The sequence below is a fragment of the Vigna angularis genome, chromosome 6 (genome assembly GCF_016808095.1).
Source record: "Vigna angularis cultivar LongXiaoDou No.4 chromosome 6, ASM1680809v1, whole genome shotgun sequence".
In the NCBI taxonomy this organism is placed as follows: domain Eukaryota; kingdom Viridiplantae; phylum Streptophyta; class Magnoliopsida; order Fabales; family Fabaceae; genus Vigna; species Vigna angularis.
The window spans coordinates 16,879,306-16,903,864 of NC_068975.1; positions in this window are offsets into that span (position 1 = coordinate 16,879,306).

Here is a 24,559-nt window from a genome sequence, read left to right on the forward strand (position 1 = left end):
TTAAGGTTCCTCTATCCTACCAACAAAGGGAGGCTTTCAATAATTAACAATTTATTTATTTAAATTATCTACCTTGTTCGCTTATGCTCTAAATCTAAAATGCCTAATTTTAATATTTTTACTTCCTCTTACAACAACCTCAAATAGTATCACTACATCTATTTAATACTCATATACAAGTTATTACAGAATCCTTACTCCAGACCTTCCAACAAGATCAATTTCAGCCAAGAAACTCATTCATGATAGAATTCATACAAGATAATTATAAACAATTACCCATAATAAGATATTACTATAAATGGTCATAGAAGAATACAATATTTGACAATCATAAGAATAATCTTAATATAAAAATTCATGGGAAACAAGAAGTTGAATCTGGCAGAGCCGGTTAGACAACTTCTAATCCATCCCAAAATACAATATAATTAAATAACAAGAACAATACATGTCTGGGGAAATAAGAAGTTGAATCTGGCAGAGCCGGTTAGACAACTTCTAATCCTTCCAAAAATGCAATAAAATAAATAAGCAAAGCAATAAATAGTTTGGGGAAACAAGAAGTTGAATCTGGCAGAGCCGGTTAGACAACTTCTAATCCTTCCAAAAGTGCAATAAAATAAATAACTGAAGCAATAGAAAGTTTGGGGAAACAAGAAATTGAATCTGGCAGAGCCGATTAGACAATTTCTAATCCTTCCAAAATAAAAAAAATAAACAACTAATAACATACAAGTGGCATAACATAATTAACATTACATTTTACAACTATCACACTTGGTTATCAACACAAAGCATACTCTCATTTAAAATTTAAGATCATACAGAAACAAAATACTCCATATTCAAGATATAAGATCAGAAAAAGCAAAATATAGCATATCCAAGACTCAAGATAATACAAAAGGAAATACTCAAAGTTAGCTCCCCTTACCTCTATTACAGACTTAATCCCCTCGTCCTCTGAAAACTTCCAGAATATCCCCTTTGCAAAAATTTGAAATTCTTCCAACTCTCTTCTCTCAACAATTTTCTAAGTTCTTTGGTGTAAATTTTCAGCCTCCCCCCTTGGCTATTTATAGTAAAAAAATTTACTATTCATTTTTACTATTCATTTTAACTATTCATTTTTTTTATTCATTTTACTATTACAAAAATAATTTTTTATTTGCAATTTGCTAAATTCTGATCTCAAAGCTACGTGGAACACTTATCCTTTCCAAAAATATTTTTATTTTATTTTATTTTATTTTTTACTATTCACTTTTTACTATTCACCTTTTACTATTCACAATTTACTATTCACTTTTTTTTTTTTATCTAGTATTTAACTTACAAATATTTTTCAAGGATCTTACGATCTCCCCAACAACAATTATTTTCGCCCTCGAAAATTATTTATTTAAACAAAGACTATCTAACAAAAGATTACTTACAAAAGAGATATGGATATTCCTTTATCATAAATTCTTCCAATTCCCAAGTCATTTCCTGTGTGTCTTCATTCCAAAGTACTTTTACTGTGCGAATATCTTTCCCTCTTAGCTTTTTCATTTGAACATCTAGTATACGCACTGGTCCAACTTCCATTGTTAAATTTTCCTTGACCTGAATTTCATCAACTTCTAACACATGCTTTGGATCTGGAATATACTTCCTCAGTTGGGATACATGAAAAACGTTATGCAAATTTGCCAATCCAGGTGGTAATGCTACCTCATAAGCCACTGGCCCAATCTTTTTGAGAATCTGATACGGTCCGAGAAATTTTGGTGTCAGTTTCCTCATCTTGATAGCTCTCCCGACTCCTGTAGTTGGTGTTACTCGTAAGAATACATGATCTCCTTCTTCAAATTCTAACGGTCTTCTTCTTTTGTCGGCATATGACTTTTGTCTACTTTGAGTTGCTTTCATCCGATCTTGGATTAATTTTATTTTTTCTGTGGTTTGCTGTAATAGCTCGGGTCCCACTGTTAGTGTTTCCCCATCTTGAAACCAACACAACGGGGTTCTACATCTTCTTCCATATAAAGCTTCATATGGTGGCATACCAATACTGGAATGATAACTGTTGTTGTAAGTAAATTCTACTAATGGTAGTATCTCATTCCAACTTCCAAGATGATCTAATACACAAGTTCTTAGCAAATCCTCCAAAGACTGAATAGTCCTTTCTGTTTGACCATCAGTCTGAGGGTGATAAGCCGAACTCATCCTCAACTGCGTTCCCAGAGCCTTCTGTAGCGTCTGCCAAAACCTTGAAGTAAACCTTGGATCTCTGTCTGACACAATGCTTGTAGGTATTCCATGCAACCTCACTACTTCCCTAATGTATAACTCCGTCAGCTTTTCTAGAGACATACGTTGATTAATGGGCAAAAAGTGAGCGCTCTTGGTTAGTCTATCAACGATAACCCAGATAGAATCGTGACCTTTTGATGATTTTGGTAAATGTGTTACAAAGTCCATCGAGATACTGTCCCACTTCCATTGAGGAATGTCTAACTGTCGTAACATCCCTCCCGGTTTTTGATGCTCCACTTTTGCCTTCTGACACACCAAGCAGGCTGCTACAAACTCGGCCACATCCCTCTTCATTCCATTCCACCAAAATGACTCTTTCAGGTCTTTATACATCTTAGTCATACCTGGATGTATGCTAAGACGACTTTTATGGCCTTCGTCTAAAATTAAATGTTTTAATTCACTCTTTGCAGGTATACACACTCTGTTCTTAAATCGAAGGATGCCATCTTTACTTAGAACGAAGTCCTTAACCTGATCGGTGTCCAACAACCTGATCTTTTGCTGCAACTCTTGATCCATCGACTGCTCAACCTTCACTTGTTCTAAGAAGTCACTAGTGATTACTAAATGACCACACCATATATGATCTGGGGTTAACTGCAACCCCAAGTTCATATCACGTAACTTTTCTAACAGTTCTAATTCCTTCACCATCATTGTTGTTATCTGAGCTTGTCTCCTACTCAATGCATCTGCCACCACATTGGCTTTTCCTGGGTGATATAAAAGCTCGAAATCATAGTCCTTCATATATTCCATCCATCTTCTTTGTCGCATGTTCAGCTCCTTTTGATCGAACAAATACTTTAGACTCTTATGGTCACTAAAAACTTGGAAACTTGCCCCATAGAGGTAGTGTCTCCATGTCTTTAATGCAAATACTACTGCTGCAAGTTCTATGTCATGCGTTGGGTAGTTCTTCTCATGCGCCTTTAGCTGCCTAGATGCATAAGCTACAGGTCTCCTTCCTTGCATTAGGACGCACCCCAATCCTTGATATGACGCATCGCAGTACACCTCAAAAGATTTGCTAGAGTCTGGAATGATTAATACTGGTGCTGACGTTAGTCGTTGCTTCATATCCTCAAAACTGGCTTCGCACTTGTCAGTCCACAGAAATGGTTGATCTTTACGAGTTAATTGAGTTAGAGGACCTACAATCTTGGAAAACCCTTCAACAAAACGTTGGTAATAACCGGCTAATCCTACAAAACTTCGTACTTCAGTTACAGTTTTCGGCCGCTCCCACTTTAGCACAGCTTCCACCTTTGTTGGATCCACTGAGATTCCTTGAGCAGAAATCACATGACCCAAAAATTGTACTTTCTCTATCCAGAACTCACACTTTGACAGTTTCCCATACAGTTGATGTTTTCTTAAAATTTCCAATGCCACCCTCAAGTGTTCTGCATGCTTTTCCTTATTCTCTGAATAGATAAGAATATCGTCTATAAATACTACCACGAACTTATCTAAACATGACCGAAATATTCTGTTCATGTAGTCCATAAAAATCGCTGGAGCATTCGTCACGCCAAACGGCATTACCACGTACTCAAAGTGTCCGTAGCGAGATCTGAAAGCCGTCTTTTGCACATCTTCCGTCTTGACCAGAATCTGATGGTACCCAGATCTGAGATCAATTTTTGAAAACACCTCTGCTCCTCTCAACTGATCTAATAGATCATCGATTCTTGGCAAAGGATATTTGTTCTTTATTGTAACCTTGTTCAGCTGTCGATAATCCACGCACAACCTTGAACTTCCATCCTTCTTCTTCACCAGCAATACAGGAGCTCCCCATGGAGACACACTTGGACGGATAAACTTCTTCTCCAGCAGATCTTCGATTTGCTTTTTCAACTCTACTAGTTCGGCAGGAGCCATTCTGTATGGAGCCATAGAAACTGGGCCAGCTCCAGGCATTAGATCTATTGTGAAATCGATCTCTCGACTAGGTGGTAAACCTGGTACTTCTTCTGGAAAAACATCAACATATTCTTCTACCACAGGTATTCCGATGATTTGTTCTTCGGCATTCTCTCTTTTCTCCTGAGCTAACACCACAAAGCAGGTAGCTCCATCTTTGATATCCTTCGCAACGACTCGAGTTGAGCTTAGTTCTAAATCGTTCAAATTTAGAAACTCTATCTTTTGTTTCCCACAGTCAATAAGAACGTGATTGGCAGTCAACCAATCCATTCCCAAAATAATGTCTAGATTTTGAAGGGGTAAGCAGATCAAGTTCACTTTGAACTTGTGTCCTGCAATTTGGATCGGGCATCCGACACAGACTGAACTGGTCGTAACTGGTCCCGATGCTGGTGTAGAAACTACTAATTCACACCCTAGATCAAGCATCGGTAATCCGAGTCTTTCTAAACATGCTAAGGATATAAAGGAGTGTGTGGCTCCAGAGTCAAACAAAACATATACGCATTCTCCTAACAACATACAGGTGTGTAAGATTAATGTACCTGGCTTAGTAGCCTCTTCTGCAGACATTGCGAATACTCTCCCTGTTGCCTGGGGCTTTACTTCAGCAGAATCTTGTTGTTGTGGTTCTCCCACCTTCTTTTTCTTTGGACAAACATTAGCAAAGTGTCCCGGATCATTGCAGATGAAACATCTCTTCCCTTCAACTTTTTCCCCAATAAGTTTAGGGCAGTCACGTCTGAAATGTGCCCCTCCACACTCAAAACACTTCACTGTTCCTCGATATGATAATTGTGGTTTTTCATAAGGTTTTTTGTTGAATTTCATTGAAGATTCTCCCTTGGCAAGTCTGGAAACTCTACTTGGATCAAACTCCAATAATTCTATCATTCTGGCTTTCTCTACCAATGCTGGAAACTCTTGTATTTCCAATGGCATAAGTACCTTCTTCAGTTCATGTCTTAGTCCTCCCTCGAATTTTCGACATCTCTATTCTTCTGTGATATTCTGAGTATAAAACCTCGAGAGATAATTAAATTTTACTACGTACTCTTGTACTGATAACCTCCTTTGTTGTAAGGTCAGGAACTCCGCCTCCCTTGCAAATTTTGCACTGTTTGGAAAATATTTTTCCAAGAACCTTATCTTAAAGTTCTCCCAATTCACAGCCTCACCATGAACCGTCATCAACTGTTGCATACTTTCCCACCAATATTCAGCCTCCCCCACCAAAAGAAATGATGCATAAGTTAATTTTTGTTCTTCTGAGCAAGTTATTACCCGAAAAATCTTCTCGTTCTGCCTTAGCCAAGAGTCAGCCTCATCCGGAGTAGCCTCCCCATTAAATTTAGTTGGATCATGCCTTAAGAAGTCATTCAAGCTAGAATGATTTTGAGGTACTTGATCAACTTGTTGTTGCTGCATCTTTGTCGAGTTTAAATGATTTCTTCAAAAAGATAACAATACAATTTAGCATATGATATCAATTTCCTCCAATAGTCGTTTTCATCATAACAATTAATAGTTTTACTAAGAATAATAATTTCACTCCCCATAGTCCCAAAATACTTTCGAAAACCATTGCTCTGATACCATAATGTAACACCCAAATATTTTAAAGGGTATTACTGATAGTAGAGACTAAATTAATTCGATATCTCATATAAACAATCAAACTTTATTTCAATTACTCCAAAGTACAATACTAAACTTACAAACTTTAAACAATATAGTATTCACCGTTGACATTTCAACTTTTAAATTTTACACAACATAATCTTCCCAATACAAATTTATTCTTTTTACAAAAATCCATGAAAGGTTTTCCCCGCATCTCTCTCATCTCTAAGCTTTTTCAACCACATCTGCAACATTATCTAATCACATATAACATGAGTTATATGATCATAGCATAAACAAATAAGGGTAAGCCAACCATATCAATTCAATCATTAAACTTGTAATAAGCATAGTTTAATCATTTATTTCTACAATTACTCAAATATTATTACCCCGATGTCATTAATTCATCATTATCAAAATCATCTTCCTCAATTTCATAAACCTTACAATTTATACTATGCTTACTCATGAAGCCTTATGGTCAGACCGCTCTCTGCCTGCTTCCTTAAGCCTCACCTGTATACTATGTCTTACTCTCTGAAGCCTTATGGTCAGACCGCTCTCTGCCTGCTTCTATAAAACTTATGAACCACATATTTATGTCAAAGCCTTATGGTCAGACCACTTGCTGCCTGCTTTCATTAACCTCAGGTGTTACTTTGTTCATACCAAGCTCTCATGGTATAACCGAACATACTACTTCCCGTAGGAAACATCATTTCATAAGCAATAATTTCTTATATCCACTCCAACATTTCATCACATCAATATTTCATACTCTCTTATCTACTCCAACATTTCATCAAATCAACAATTCATAACCTCTCCTCCACATAACTCAATCATGTTCATTCTCTAATCATAATTTGACAATAACCTATTTTGGTGTCAATAAATTAAACATATCGCCAGCTATCATACTTCATATTATAAACTCATTTTTGACCATAACAAGTATAACTCAACATATTTTCACCAATTAAAAATTCATAGATCAGCCAAAACATTTCATCATATCTTAGTCACTACGTATTAAAGTCTGAACTCAAAGTAACGATAAATAAAATATATATGAAGTTTTTACCATGATAACTTTATGCATCTCCAATTAACTTATTTTATTTTAATTTCATCCTATTAGAGATCTTTCTTTACCCCAATTGGTCACCGGAGAGGACCCAGATGTCTGAACGCATCAAACTCACCTTCGACGCCAACACATATGACTAGTCACAACTGACTGGACCAGGCCAGGGCTGCTCTATGATCAGGGATGTGCCAACTCAGGTTTTTAAGGTTCCTCTATCCTACCAACAAAGGGAGGCTTTCAATAATTAACAATTTATTTATTTAAATTATCTACCTTGTTCGCTTATGCTCTAAATCTAAAATGCCTAATTTTAATATTTTTACTTCCTCTTACAACAACCTCAAATAGTATCACTACATCTATTTAATACTCATATACAAGTTATTACAGAATCCTTACTCCAGACCTTCCAACAAGATCAATTTCAGCCAAGAAACTCATTCATGATAGAATTCATACAAGATAATTATAAACAATTACCCATAATAAGATATTACTATAAATGGTCATAGAAGAATACAATATTTGACAATCATAAGAATAATCTTAATATAAAAATTCATGGGAAACAAGAAGTTGAATCTGGCAGAGCCGGTTAGACAACTTCTAATCCATCCCAAAATACAATATAATTAAATAACAAGAACAATACATGTCTGGGGAAATAAGAAGTTGAATCTGGCAGAGCCGGTTAGACAACTTCTAATCCTTCCAAAAATGCAATAAAATAAATAAGCAAAGCAATAAATAGTTTGGGGAAACAAGAAGTTGAATCTGGCAGAGCCGGTTAGACAACTTCTAATCCTTCCAAAAGTGCAATAAAATAAATAACTGAAGCAATAGAAAGTTTGGGGAAACAAGAAATTGAATCTGGCAGAGCCGATTAGACAATTTCTAATCCTTCCAAAATAAAAAAAATAAACAACTAATAACATACAAGTGGCATAACATAATTAACATTACATTTTACAACTATCACACTTGGTTATCAACACAAAGCATACTCTCATTTAAAATTTAAGATCATACAGAAACAAAATACTCCATATTCAAGATATAAGATCAGAAAAAGCAAAATATAGCATATCCAAGACTCAAGATAATACAAAAGGAAATACTCAAAGTTAGCTCCCCTTACCTCTATTACAGACTTAATCCCCTCGTCCTCTGAAAACTTCCAGAATATCCCCTTTGCAAAATTTGAAATTCTTCCAACTCTCTTCTCTCAACAATTTTCTAAGTTCTTTGGTGTAAATTTTCAGCCTCCCCCCTTGGCTATTTATAGTAAAAAAATTACTATTCATTTTTACTATTCATTTTAACTATTCATTTTTTTTATTCATTTTACTATTACAAAAATAATTTTTTATTTGCAATTTGCTAAATTCTGATCTCAAAGCTACGTGGAACACTTATCCTTTCCAAAAATATTTTTATTTTTTTTTTTTTTTTTTACTATTCACTTTTTACTATTCACCTTTTACTATTCACAATTTACTATTCACTTTTTTTTTTTTATCTAGTATTTAACTTACAAATATTTTTCAAGGATCTTACAGCGACCACTGGGTTAAGTTGCGCTTGACGAGGCGAACCAGATCTGCTAGTCACAGGACGAAATAGAGACGGTGGACGGCGAAAAGGCGGCGCGTTGCGAACACGCACCCGAGATCTAATGGAGAGATGAAGCGCGTGGAGGCGCGTTGAGCAGAGTTTGTGCCTGACTCCGGCGGGGTTGGCCGTCGCTCAAGGAGGCGGTCCAGATCCACTGGTCATCGGACGAAACTGCGACGGTGGCCGGCGACGGTGGCTAACGGTGGACAGTGGTCGGCGACGATAGTCGACGGCGGCAGAGAGTGGCATTGCACAGCGGAATAACAATGAAGGCAATGGCCTTTCCCAGGAGACTTTAGGTCTCTTGCAGAGATTTAAAAAGAGAAAATGGAATTTTAGGGGCTACCGGCAGACAGCCGGAGACTCCAGAAAGAAGATCAGAGAACCTGCTCTGATACCATGTTAAAATGAAATTATATTGAATTACTTCACTTGGTTACACCCTTCTCCTTAATCCTATATTTATAGGATTAAGAGAATGGGACACACCTCACACACCACTCATCCAACTAATACACAACTCACACACACTCACATACAACACATACAACACTACATAATTCATAATTCTAACAGCTAATATTCCTGTGTCACATGGGAGGAGCAAACACATAGAGACTAGATTTCATTTCCTAAGGGAGCAAGTCAACAATGGGAGACTAAAACTAATCTGCTACCCCCTCATTTGCAGTTGGCAGATGTTTTTACAAAGCCTTTAAAGAAGGACAAATTTGGTAGCCTAAGAATTGAGTTAGGCTTAGTTAGTTTTACTACTTAATTAAGGGGAAATCTTGTATTAATTCAAGTATTATTTTGTTTCATTTTCTAGTTTCTATTATTGACTCTATAAATAAAAGTCATTTATTCTTTTCCAACAGTTAAGAGTGAAATGTCTTTTACACAAATATTCCTTTCTATACGTGAATCCCCTGTTTTTTCTTCCTTGTTTTTCCTCTCTTCCAAACCAACAGCACAAAAGTTGTTAGAATAATTGCATCTATGTATCATCATTTAGCCTACTTAAGGTGTAGTGTGCTAGTGTTTCTGAGTTGTATCTATAATAGTACATAGTTCTGCACTTACGTGTCTAAGGCAGACTCTTAATCTTTCATGTACTTTCGTATATGGACTTTATTATAAATAGATGATAGTGAGAGGGATCGATTAAGCCCTCTAGAAATATATTTAAATATAACCATCACACAAAATCCTTTTTTCAACTCAATATGTTAACTCCCAGTAGAACCACATCCTAAGACATCCACATGCACAAAAATCATAACCCTCAAAATTTACACAAAACATATGCATATTTAAGAAATACCTGTAAGCTTTGTAGCTCTACTTTAAACTTGGACATATTGTCTTTTAGCATCTTCTCATGCTTAAAAAGAAAAATATCAAAACAATATTAGTACCAACATAAACTTTATAAAACTAACGTTATAAAATTTATAAAACTCACAAAGGGACAAGGTGAAATTTTAAATACACAAAACACATATTAAAGTTTGCACTAAAGATCTTACGGACTGAGACACATATTCGATGCTTTCCTTCAAAACTTTAGTTAATGACTCAGCTTGTTCAGAAAGTACTCCTCCCCCCTTTAGTCTTTTAACATATACACAAAAAATCAAACCAGCAAATCAAGCTGAAGCAAACAATTTGCATCATCGCAACTACTCCCCATTGTTTAGAATTGCAAACAAAAGTGAAATCCAAACAAAACAAATGAGAGGAAAACTGTAAAACTCTTTAATATTAAAGATAACCAAGTCTTACTATTTTAGACTACCACCATTTCTAAAATACCATTTTTTTGGGTTTTCCAGCCAGCAATAATATAACCACCCACAAAATCCTTTCTTTAACCCTACCATGTTAACTACGACTAGAAGCAGGCCTGACCCTCAAAGTTTAGGGACAACATTCACATATTTAAGAAATACTTGTGAGTTGTGCACCTCTTATTTAAGCATTGGACCAATTTGATTCTTGTATCATCTCAATCTTAAAAAGAAAAATGAAACCAAAAAAGCAAACCCATATTCAAAAAATCATACCTCAGCTTGTTTTGACGATCCTCTTTTTCCTTCTCTTTCCCTTCTCCCTTTATAACCTATACGCAAAAAATCAAACAAATTTGAAACAAACAATTTGCAACATAGCAAATAAGAGTGAAATCCAAACAACAAATTAGAGAAAAACTGTAAATTATTACGCGGTGTTTTCCGTTGGATTTCACATAATGCCTTGTCCCGGAAACAGGAGATGGATGGAACAGTGCTCTTTCGAACGACGACCACACTTTGGATTTGGAAACCCTAAAAGTTGCGATCCCAGATAACTGCCATACCCGCTTACGAAGCGCGGCCATTTGTGAAGGCTGAAAATTCTTGTGCTGCTTTTGGGGTTTGCTCGTGGAATCGGAAATGGCCGCGCTTCGTAAGCAGGTATGGCAGTTATCTGGATCGCAGCTTTTAGGGTTTCCAAATCCAAAGTGTGGTCGTCGTTCGAAAGAGCACTGTTCCATCCATCTCCTGTTTCCAGGACAAGGCATTATGTGAAATCCAACGAAAAACACCGCGTAATAATTTACAGTTTTTCTCTAATTTGTTGTTTGGATTTCACTATTATTTGCTATGTTGCAAATTGTTTGTTTCAAATTTGTTTGATTTTTTGCGTATAGGTTATAAAGGGAGAAGGGGAAAGAGAAGGAAAAAGAGGATCGTCAAAACAAGCTGAGGTTTGATTTTTTGAGTATAGGTTTGCTTTTTTGGTTTCATTTTTCTTTTTAAGATTGAGATGATGCAAGAATCAAATAGGTCCAATGCTTAAATAAGAGGTGCACAACTCACAAGTATTTCTTAAATATGTGAATGTTGTCCCTAAACTTTGAGGGTCAGGCCTGCTTCTAGTCGTAGTTAACATGGTAGGGTTAAAGAAAGGATTTTGTGGGTGGTTATATTATTGCTGGCTGGAAAACCCAAAAAAATGGTATTCTAGAAATGGTGGTAGTCTAAAATAGTAAGACTTGGTTATCTTTAATATTAAAGAGTTTTACAGTTTTCCTCTCATTTGTTTTGTTTGGATTTCACTTTTGTTTGTAATTCTAAACAATGGGGAGTAGTTGCGATGATGCAAATTGTTTGCTTCAGCTTGATTTGTTGGTTTGATTTTTTGTGTATAGGTTAAAAGACTAAAGGGGGAGGAGTACTTTCTGAACAAGTTGAATCATTAACTAAAGTTTTGAAGGAAAGCATCGAATATGTGTCTTAGTCCGTAAGATCTTTAGTGCAAACTTTAATGTGTTTTGTGTATTTAAAATTTCACCTTGTCCCTTTGTGAGTTTTATAAATTTTATAACGTCAATTTTATAAATTTTATGTTGGTACTAATATTGTTTTGATATTTTTCTTTTTAAGCATGAGAAGATGCTAAAAGACAATATGTCCAAGTTTAGAGCAGAGCTACAAAGCTTACAGGTATTTCTTAAATATGTAGATATTTTGTGTAAATTTTGAGGGTTATGATTTTTGTGCATGTGGATGTCTTAGGATGTGATTCTACTGGGAGTTAACATATTGAGTTGAAAAAAGGATTTTGTGTGGTGGTTATATTTAAATATATTTCTAGAGGGCTTAATCGATCCCTCTCACTATCATCTATTTATAATAAAGTCCAGATACGAAAGTACATGGAAGATTAAGAGGCTACCCTAGACACCTAAGTGCAGAACTATGTACTATTATAGATACAACTCAGAAACACTAGCACACTACACCTTAAGTAGGCTTAATTATGATACATAGATGCAATTATTCTAACAACTTCTGTGCTGTTGGTTTGGAAGAGAGGAAAAACAAGGAAGAAAAAACAGGGGATTCACGTATAGAAAGGAATATTTGTGTAAAAGACATTTCACTCTTAACTGTTGGAAAAGAATAAATGACTTTTATTTATAGAGTCAATAATAGAAACTAGAATGGAATCAAGCTATGCAGCAGAAGATCTAGCTACATATTCTGCCTGTGGACAATGTCACAACCTGTTGCTTTTTTCTACACCAAGAGATCGGTGCCCCTAAAATTCCATTTGAACAAGAACCCAGTATTGCTTCTCCTATCACTGCCATCACCACACCAGTTAGAATCTGACTAGCCAACCAATTCATCTTGCAACTCACTGCCTTTAGGAAACAGTACACCAAACTCTAATGTTCCCTTTACATATCTTAGCACCCTTTTTGTAGCTATTAAGTGCATTTTCTTTAGTTGATGCATGAATCTGCTAAGAACTCCAATTGCAAAATAAATATCAGGCCTGCTGTTACATAGGTACCTGAGTGAACCAACCATTTGTTTATATAAGGTGTTGTGAACTTCTTCTTCATCATTATTTGAGGCAGTAATCTTTGCCTCTGCTAAGGTTGTTGCTGCATTACAGATTTCCATGTTGAATTTCTTTAAGATCTCTGCTGCATATTTCCTTTGATGGAGAATAATTCCATTGTTGGATTCAACAAAATCATTGACATGTTTCTTGATTCAAGAATTGAAGTTTATATGAACTTAACCGAGTAAGTCTGATAGCGATTTAATTCATTTTTCCTACTTAGAATAATAAATTTCTAAGAGTTTGAGTTAACATGAGAGTTTGACAACAGTGATACGATAATGATTGTCATCCTCCACCATTTTTATCTCATTTGTTAGTGGGAAACCTAAGATTAATTTCTAAAATGTTTGGTTGAGGAAATATTATCTTTTTCATTTATTGTTTTCACTTTTATTTACAAAATGTGTAACTTATTTTAATTTTATTTCTTGTTACCAAATATTTGTTTGAAAGATAGGAAACTGTGAAAACATTGTTTTCAAATGGAAATGTGGTATTTTTGTGATTGAAAGTGAAAACGAAAAGCCTTATGGCCCTTAGTCTTTTTCCAAATGGAAAGGTCCAACTCATGCTCCGTAAATTGTCGATACTTGCTAATACTCAATAGATATGTGGAGAATTTTTTTGCTTGTCCATTATATCATAATTTTTAGGGAAATAATTCAAATGGTTGCATCATTATTCATGTGCTGCAAATTACATGCAAAACATATATGATGGTTTGTTTTACGTTTTGTTGAGACATTTATGCTTGGAGTGCTTTAATTTTATATTAGGAACTTTTTCCTAGGTCTTAAATTTCACTTAACGTTATCTTTATCCTTGTTATTTTATTCACCTCAAATTGTATCTTACATTGATGTTGAAAAATTCAGACAGAGAAGTTTAGGAATGAGACAGACAAGTTGCACACCGAGTTGTGGTTTTTATCATTTTTAGCAACTGGCTACAATCAAACTATGGTCGTCTTTTGTTTTGTTATAATTTTATGGTACAATCACATGTTTTGCGATGCAGAAATAATTCAAAAGTACAACTCGAAGGACTGAAATATGATACGATAAAATACAACTTAGGAAGAACATTAGTCTTCACTGGAGTTGTTCTTATAGCGTTTTACATATATGGTGTAAAACGCCGCAAATTGAATGACTGAAATTTGATATGATGAAATACAACCTAGGAAGAGCAGTATTCATCATTGGAGTTGGTCTTATAACCTTTTTTAGCATTTTAATCGTAAAAATTACTTGTTGACTAATTTGATTATCATAACTATGAGAACTTTATCATTGCCATACTTGAAGTGTCTTATCTTACGAATGAACTTTTTCAAGAAAAATTATAAGATTAACTGAAAGACTTTAGAAATAGAAGAAAAAAACTTCAAACTATATTAGAATTTAGTGTTTATTTATATATAGGAAACTTGTGATGAATTATATTATGCTTACCCGATCATTGTAGGGTATTAGAAAAACATGGGTCACACATTTCTGAATGACAATGAAAACATTTTTAGACTCTTGATGCCTAGAATCTACGCTAGATCACAACTATTAAAATACTTTCTTTCTTATTTTTATTCTATAAGCAATTAAACATTCAATTTTATTTTACTTTTTTCTTAATCTGATTCTCTTTATTTCTGTTTCTAAAACCAAAGACAAAAATAAAGGTTTTTTTACATCAATGGCTTCCAAAATGCCCTTAATATCATGAATGCCCTTAGTATCACTAACCCTCTAGCACAAAGAAGTTGGGTTAAGAAAAATAATATTTTTAATTGGAGGAAAGAGGCTTTAATTCCAACTTAGAAGTTTTCTCATTAAGGGGATAGAATCTTTACCTTATTGCTCTAGGTACCGTGGAACCAAATTTTTTGTTTAACTGAATTAAACCTACGAAAAAAATAAATATTATTTCCAATTTAAAATCTTAACAAATGAATTAATTTACGAAAAAATAAATATTATTTCTAATTTAAAATCATAACAAATGAATTAATTTAGATTATACTTCTATGTATAATAAATAATTAGCAAATGATCACATAGTAAAATAAATAGTTAATTTTTCATTTTTATAATTCAAAGTCTTATGAATTTGTATCTATATATCATTTTAGAGCTTGAGATATTCTTCTCCCTACACACAGTTATGATTTGAAGTCAATATTATGATAAATTAATTATTTTAATATTAAAAATAATTTGTTTTCTTGAGGGGTTCTTTACATATATTTTTACATGATATATATATATTTTTACTCAAAGTGTAATGACTTAAATTGGATAGTTGTTATGATTGTTGTGTCGTTGTTACAACTATCCAAGTCATAAAGGAATATTATATATATATATATATATATATATATATAACATTAGTTTAAACCAAATATAACAAGTAACATCATTTTTAATCCTAAATTTTGAGACATTGAGAGTATAGGTTTTTTTTGATATGGTGATTAATTTTGTCATTTATATCTAGTGTAAGATTTAGATTCACTTGAATTATTTCTAATAATTAATTTAAATTTACAATTTCTAAAAACATAATAAAACCAAATTAAACTTTTAAAACTTAAGTGACCAAAATATAAGAACATAGAAGACCAAAATGTTAAATTTAGCATTATGTGTGCTTAAATAGTAGAATAAAATAAATTCAAAATTTAAACTCATGTGTACTATAAAATAAATAATTTTATTATTGTACAAAATAATAGCTTTTAAATATAAACTATCAATTAATACTTTATCATAAGTACAAACATTTATACCAAGAATTTTTTTAAACATTTTATGAAATTTGCACTGAAAGTAAGGCAGTAGGTGGTTTACTAATGTAAAATAATATTTTATATTATCTAATTGATAAAGGTTGTTTAACAATATTTGATAATTTTTACAGGAGTAAAATGTTACTAAGTTTTTCAACTTTTTACTATAGTTATTTTAAAATGTTGATTTGCTATTGGATGAAAGTGTAACTTTAGGTCACTTTTTCATTCCCAAAGCTTTCTACATGAATGAAATCTCATCGCTATTATAATATTTTTTTACTGAAAAAATATGTTATAAGAAGAAAAATAAATACTAATATGGTTCTAGAAAGATAACTTCACTATTGTTCAAATATATGGAAATGATATTATATCTTATTCTATTAATGAATCTCTATGTAAAAAATTATTTCAGTGAGTGAGCTTGAAATAAACATGATGAGAGAATTGATATTTTGGAGGTATCTGATGGAAATCCCTTAGGAAATTTCATTCAAAGGAGTACCAATTTAAGACTAAGAAAGAGAAGTTGAAGAAGGACTTTTAGAAGCTTTCTCGATTTTCTTTCTCTAAGTGTTAGAAGGATTCTTTTTAGTATACTTATATGTGTTTTATAGGGTTCAAAAAGGCTAGGATTTCATGAACCAACTAGAAATGAAGTCATCTAGTCAAAGGAAACAAAAGAACCAAGAAAAGGCAAAATTCTGGTTAACTTCCGGATTGGGAAGATTGGCTTTCAGATTAGAAATGTGAAGGAATTTGCCTTCCGGAATGAAGAAGTGGACCAGGCAAAAACCTGACAAGCCCAGCCATTGCGAAAGGTGTTTTTCACATGTGTGGTTTCTGACCTGGTTTGAAGCAGGGGTTGCATGATGTGTTTAAGGGCGCCTATTGCACGATTTTAATTTGAATTTGGGAGGGGATTTGGGCCAGAAGGATGACTCATCTTTACCTATAAATAAGAGAACCATCTCTTTGTATTTTCTCACCTTTGAAGTATAATGAAATGCTGTTGAATTTAATTCAAGCTTCTTATACTCTTGGGTCAGACCTTGTGTTGTTCTTCATTTTAGTCCACTATTTCTGTTTTTTGGTTCTGTTTGTGGCTTTAGTTCGTGTTTCCAGTTGCTATTTCCGTGTTTCCTATGTATAATCATGTTTATCTTTCATTTTAAACGGTGAATCTCCTTTGTTTGAGTCAATTTCAGCCTTAAATCTAAATTTCAGTTTGTCATTGTCTTGTGCACCTTTGGTTGCAGTGATTTTTGTTAAAAGTTTAGTCTAATATGTTTTGCTGTAATTGTTTCGGTTTGTTTGAGTTCAAAGTGCTAGAAAAGCCATATATCAACCAATAAAGGCAATGAGAACTTGTTCTAGCCTTGGTGATACAAGCTAAAGCACTAGAAATCCATTTTGATTTCAAATCTGTGTTGAACTCTGCTGTAGAATTTCAATTCTGTTTTAAATCATGAATCTGTTTTCTAGTTGATTCTGGTGCTTTATACAAACTTGATTGATGTTGCTGAAGGTTGCTAAAAGTGTAGCAGACCATTACAAGCAATGAAATGCAATTTGCATAGCTTGGTTGCTCACAATTAATAGCATCTCACTGTTCAGTTTTTAATTCCAGCTATTCACCGTCCTAATATTCTTTGTTTGGTCTATGTTAGCAAAATAATGAAGAAGAAATTTTGATGATGTCCAAATCAAGTCAAGAACAACCATGAATCATGAAGAATGATATTTGAAGACTTGTAACCTTTTGTAATAATTGTATGAACATAGGAAAATTAGTAGTTTCATGTATGTATTCAAAAGTGATGTAAAAAAATAAACCAGAAGCAAAATCTGTGCAGTGCTAATCGATTAACAAGAGGTGTTAATCGATTAGCGTTAATCGATTAACAGAGGGTGTTAATCGATTTTTTCAGAGAGCCATGGAGAAGCCCAGCAGTGCAGTGCTAATCGATTAACAGAGGGTGTTAATCGATTAGCGTTAATCGATTAACAAGGGTTGTTAATCGATTAACATAGTGAACGTTTGAAAAACTAGCCGTTTTTAGAGCCGTTGAAGTATCCGTTGGGTTGTTAATCGATTAACCACTGTAGCTAATCGATTAACACTGTTAGAAAAGTTGAAAACGAAAAATGGAGGAGCCTTTGGATGAGTCTATAAATAGACTCTCATTTTCTCTCAAGGAAAAACTACTACTCTTTTCTTGTGCTCAAATACTCAGAAACTATTGAGAATTGTGTGCTCTTGCTCAGCTAAGGAAACTCTGTCTGTAGAGTTGGTGAAATACTGCTACGGTGATAGAGGAATAGCTGGTTCATCCTTGGTGCATCTAAGGAAGTGTTTGGAAGAGGAATTCATCCTTCGTGAAGTATTCGAAGGAAGTGTTTCATCCTTTGTGAAGATTCAAAGGAGGTGTTGTTTCATCTCTTGTGGCTTCAAGAGAGGTGTTTTCTAAACTTTTACAAATTGTATCTGTGTGATTGTAGTTTGTAATAGTTTTGTGATTAGTGAAGTGTTTATCTTGTTTTGAGATAAGCGACTGGACGTAGGATTGGTAAGATCCGAACCAGGATAAAATCATCTGTGCAAATTTCTCTCAACCTTACTCTATTTTATTGTCTTTATTATTTGCTAAGTAAGTTTAATTGAGTAGAAATTTTTAAGGCACACGTTTTTAGTAAGAACCAATTCACCCCCCTCTTGGTTTGTTATCCCACGCTAACCATTCCGCTGCAGCCGCTCTGACAATTGGTATCAGAGCTTGCTTTGATAGTCATTCAAATGGTAGGATCACATCAAACCTTTGCAGAGGGTGCATCAATCAATAGACCCCCACTATTCACTGGTGAGAACTATGCATTCTGGAAGGTAAGAATGCAAATATTTATGGAATCTATTGATATAGATATTTGGGATGCTGTTGTATCTGGTCCTTTTGTTCCAATTAACAATATGCAGGAACCAAAGCCCCGTGACCAATGGACTGCTGAAGATAAGAGAAAATTTGGTAATGATGTAAAAGCTCGTAATATTATTTCATCTACTTTAACTGTTGACGAGTTTTACAGGATTTCTATTTGTAAAACTGCACAAGAAATGTGGGAAGTACTTAGAGTAACCCATGAAGGAACAGATGATGTTAAGAGAGCTAGAAAGAATACTTTAATCCAGGAATATGAAATGTTCAGGATGAAGCAAGGAGAAACAATAGTAGATGTTCAGAAACGCTTCACCAACATAGTAAATCATCTTATTGGATTAGGTAAGTCTTTCGATACTGATGAGCTTAATATAAAAATTTTGAAATCTTTAGACAGGTCTTGGCAACCAAAAGTGACTGCAATTTCTGAGTCACAAAATCTCAACACAATGACCATGGCGGCATTATTTGGAAAGTTGAGAGAGCATGAACTTGACCTCGGAAGACTAGATGAAGAAGAAGCAAAAACTAAGAAAAAGACTCTAGCCTTCAAATCTGAGGTAGAAAAGAACAAAAGCAAAATGGAAGATGAAGACTCAGAAGAAGATGAAAATTTGAGTCTTACTAATCAAGAGGTTCAATAGGTTCATGAAATCAAAAGGCAAAGGGAGATTCAGAAATGAAAAGAGAGAAAATCAAGGATCTTCCTCAAACTATAGATGCTATGGTTGCGGAGAAAAGGGACATTTAAAAGCAGACTGCCCAAATCAAAAGAAGGGTGAAGAAAAGAAAGAAAAGAAATTCTTCAAGAAAAAGAAAGCATACATCGCATGGGACGATGACAACGAATCAATTTCTGACTCGAGCAGTTTTGATGAAGAAGCAAACATATGTCTAATGGCGGATGACGACGACGCTGGAAGCCAAGTAAGTACATCTAACGATTCAGATAATTCTAGTCAATATGATAGTGAAACTGAATTGCATGATACTTATGCTGCTTTATTAGTAGAATCCGAAAAATTAGATATATCTCATAAGAAATTGAAAAAGGATTTCAAAGAGTTAAAATTAAATTTTGAAAATATTCTTGAAGAAAATGAAAATTTGAAAATTACTTTTGAAAATTTCTCTAAAATTAATGATAATTTGAAAACTGAATTTACAAATTTGTCTGAAGAAAACAGAAGTTTGAAAAATAAATTTTTATATCAATCAGAAGAAATCAGAAATTTAAAAACTAAAGTTTTATATTATGAAAAAGAAAAATATGTTGCTAATAATGAATGTGAATCTTGCATAAAATTCAAATATTTTTCTGAAAATACAACCACTGGAGAATGTAGTAAAAATAATGAAAATAAGGTTGTTAAAAATAAGTATGTTCCTAAAAATAAACATAATTATAGAACCCGTAGAACTTGGGTAGAAAAAGGAACAACTTATAGGAACACAAATGTTGCATCATGCTTTTATTGTATGAAAAAGGGTCATACATCTAACAAATGTAAAATTAAGCATTATGGTGTTCCAAGTGGTAGATATGCTTGGGTTGTAAAATGATTTTAATCTTTTTAAATCTAACCCAAAGGACCCATACAAAGTAGTTGGGTACCTAAAATAGCTTGTTCTTTTTATGTTGTAGGAATTATCAAAACCAAGGAAGTATATGTGGTGTCTTGACAGTGGATGTTCAAAACACATGACCGGAGATAAAAAGAAATTTACAAGCTTCCGAAAAAAGGAACGAGGCTTTGTCACCTATGGTGATAACAACAAAGGAAAAATCCTTGGAATTGGAGATATTGGAAGTGAAGATACCTTGATGATCAAAGACGTGCTATATGTGGAAGGATTAAAGCATAACTTAATTAGCATTAGTCAATTATGCGATAAAGGATTCAAGGTAACCTTCGAACAAAATTCTTGCACTATTTATAAAAATGATTCTTCTGAAACTGCTTTGAAAGGAATTAGGCATAACAATATTTATTTGATTGATTTAGAAAATACATCAAATAGGAATATTTCATGTTTAGTAGTAAAAGAAGAAAATCCATGGTTATGGCATAAAAGAGCTGCACATATTCATATGCAACAATTGAATAAACTCATTTCTAAAGACTTAGTAATTGGTTTACCAAAACTAAAATATGTAAAAAATAAATTGTGTGATGCATGTCAAAAGGGAAAACAAGTGAAATCATCTTTTCATTCGAAAAATGTTGTTTCTAGTTTAAAACCCTTAGAACTTTTGCACATGGATTTATTTGGTCCCTCTAGGATAAAAAGTTTTGGAGGAAATTATTATGCTTTAGTTATTGTAGATGATTATTCAAGATATACTTGGACTTTCTTTCTTACTCTTAAAAGTGAAGCTTTCAAAGAATTTAAAAAGTTTGCAAATTTAGTTCAAAATGAAAAGGACTTGAAAATAAAGGCTATTAGAAGTGACCATGGAGGTGAATTTCAAAATGAATCTTTTGAAACTTTTTGTGAAGAATATGGCATTTCTCATAATTTTTCTGCACCTAGAACTCCTCAACAAAATGGAGTTGTAGAAAGAAAGAATAGATCCTTAGAGGAACTTGCTAGAACTATGTTAAATGAATATAGTGTTCCTAAACAATTTTGGGCTGATGCTGTGAGTACTGCATGTTATGTATTGAATAGAATGCTTATTAGGCCTATTTTGAAATGTACTCCTTATGAACGTTTTAAAGGAAGAAAACCAAATGTTTCACATTTAAGAATTTTTGGATGCAAATGTTTTGTCTTAAATAATGGAAAACAAAATTTAGGAAAATTTGATTCCAAATCAGATGAAGCTATTTTTCTAGGATATTCTCTAACTAGCAAAGCTTATAGACTTTTTAATCGGAAAACACTTGACATAGAAGAATCTGTGCATGTTGTCTTTGATGAAATTGTGGACCTTGAGGTAAAACCTCTTGAGTCAGATGAATCAGATGCAGGTGAAAATGAAGACTTGCAAAAGACAACAAATGAAGAGAAAATGAATAGTCCTCAAGATGATGAAGATCTAAACAAAATATGGCAACAACCTAGAGGATTATCATTGGACAACATCATTGGCGACATATCAAAAGGGGTAAACACTAGAAGAAATTTAGTAAATTTTTGTATGAATGTAGCTTTTATGTCGCAGATAGAACCTAAGAACATTAAGGAAGCTCTTCAAGATGAACAATGGTGTATAGCAATGCAAGAAGAACTCAACCAGTTTGAAAGAAATCAAGTTTGGGAATTGATTCCTAGAGAAGATACTCATCAAGTAATTGGAACAAAATGGGTATTCAGAAACAAACTGGATGAAGATGGAAACATCACCAAGAATAAAGCTAGGCTTGTGGCTCAAGGATATAGTCAAGAAGAAGGTATAGATTATGATGAGACATATGCTCCAGTTGCCAGGTTAGAGGCAATACGCCTACTTCTTGCTTATGCATCTATAATGAAATTTAAATTATTTCAAATGGATGTTAAAAGTGCATTTCTAAATGGTTTTATAAAAGAAGATGTGTATGTTGAACAACCACCCGGTTTTGAAGATTTTAAATTTCCAAATCACATCTATAAGTTAAAGAAAGCACTTTATGGTTTAAAACAAGCACCTAGATCTTGGTATGAAAGACTTAGCAATTTTCTTTTAGAAAATGATTTTAATAGAGGAAAAGTTGATTCCACTTTGTTTATTAAAAGAGTCGGAAAACATATTTTGATTATTCAAGTATATGTTGATGATATTATTTTTGGATCAACAAATAAATCTCTTTGTGAAGAATTTGCTAAGACTATGCAGGGTGAATTTGAAATGTCTATGATGGGAGAATTAACATTCTTCCTCGGTCTTCAAATTAAGCAAATGAAAGAAGGTACGTTCATTTCTCAAACTAAGTATTGTAGAGAAATTCTTAAGAAGTTTGAAATGGACAAAGCAAAGGAAGCATCTACACCTATGGGAACCTCTTGCTATCTTGACAAAGATGAGTCAGGTAAGGAGGTAAATCAAACTAAATATAGATGTATGATAGGTTCTTTGCTATATCTCACTGCTAGTAGACCAGATATTATGAAGAGTGTTTGTGTGTGTGCTAGGTATCAATCTAGTCCTAGAGAATCTCATCTTACAGCAGTTAAAAGAATATTGAAATATCTTAATGGAACTGCATCCTTTGGTTTATGGTATCCATCTGGAACGGAACCTAGTCTTGTAGGATTTTCCGATGCAGATTATGGAGGTTGTAAGATAGATAGAAAAAGCGCTAGTGGAACATGTCATCTTCTAGGTAGTTCCTTAGTTTCTTGGCATTCTAAGAAACAAGCCTGTGTAGCTTTATCTACCACTGAGGCTGAATATATTGCTGCGGGAAATTGCTGTGCGCAAATTTTATGGATGAAACAGCAATTAGAAGATTATGACATTCATTTAGATCATATACCACTTAAGTGTGATAATACAAGTGCAATAAACCTTACAAAGAATCCCATAATGCACTCTAGAACCAAGCACATTGAGATTAGGCATCACTTTCTTAGAGATCATGTGCAAAAAGGAGATTGTGAAATAGAATATATTGATACCCAACATCAATTAGCTGATATTTTCACCAAAGCATTGCCTAAAGATAGATTCTATGAGCTTAGAAGAGACTTAGGGATATTGAAAACATGTTAAAAATTGAAAATAAGAACAATTTGCTGATTTTCGAAAATCAGCGTCAGTTAATCGATTAACGTTAATCGGTTAACAGGTCCTGTTAATCGATTAGCATACGTTACAGGCAGTAAATTCTACCAAAAATAGCCGTTGTAACGGCTATAAACGGTCATTTTTTTAAATTTGAACGTTGGGGGGGTCATTTTCAGCCTATTTAAACCCATACCATCCCTCATTTTTACCCACTCACTTTACCCATCCCTCTACAACTCAAACTCACTTCTTTTGTTCTCTCAAAATTCAAATCTCTTGCTCTCATGGCTGAACCATCAAGAAGAAGAAGAAGAAGAAGCTATGGATCAGAAAGCACACCTATTGCACGTGGTCCAAATATTCAAGGGTGGATTTCCGATGATGGAAAGCATGAAGAATATCTACAAATGTGGAAAGAACGCAAGGTTCTTCGTCAAAAATTTGTAGATCTCAATTGGTTTACCACACATCAATTTCAATTTTCACAGCAATTGATTGAGCAAGGTGTCCAGCATCTACTGCAACTTCGAGGGCGTTACTATCCAGATTTGGTAAGAGTATTCTACTACAATCTAAAATCCCAAAATGGTATTATTTACACTCGTGTAAAAGGGATAGATATCATTCTGGATAATGACATTTGGACAAATGTTGCTCATCTTCCCATCTTAGAAAATACCATGCATGTGCCAAATGACTTTGGTGATTTTAACAAAATTTTGGCATATCGCTCTTTCATGCGCAACCCTCAACAACCTCTACCAAATAGGAGATATCTTCTAGTAGGCAATCTTAGAATGGAGGAAAGGGTTCTTCATTATCTTATTGTATGGTTGCTTTGTCCAAGAGGCTCAAACTTAGCACAATGCTTTGAAATTGATCTCATGATCATGTCTGCCATTACTCAAAATATCAAAATCAATTGGGCAGATCTCATCTCCGACACTATTGTCCGGGCAAAGAGGTATGATAGAGGTCATCTTCCATATCCCCTCCTTATTTCCTTAATCTGTGTTTATAAAGGAGTTGATGTTACGGGAGAGAAATATCTCACCGTCTTAAGAAATCATGAAATTGAGGAATCAGCATTGCATCAAATGGGGTTTATACGACAAGGAAATATGTTTGTCCGTGCTGAAGATGATATT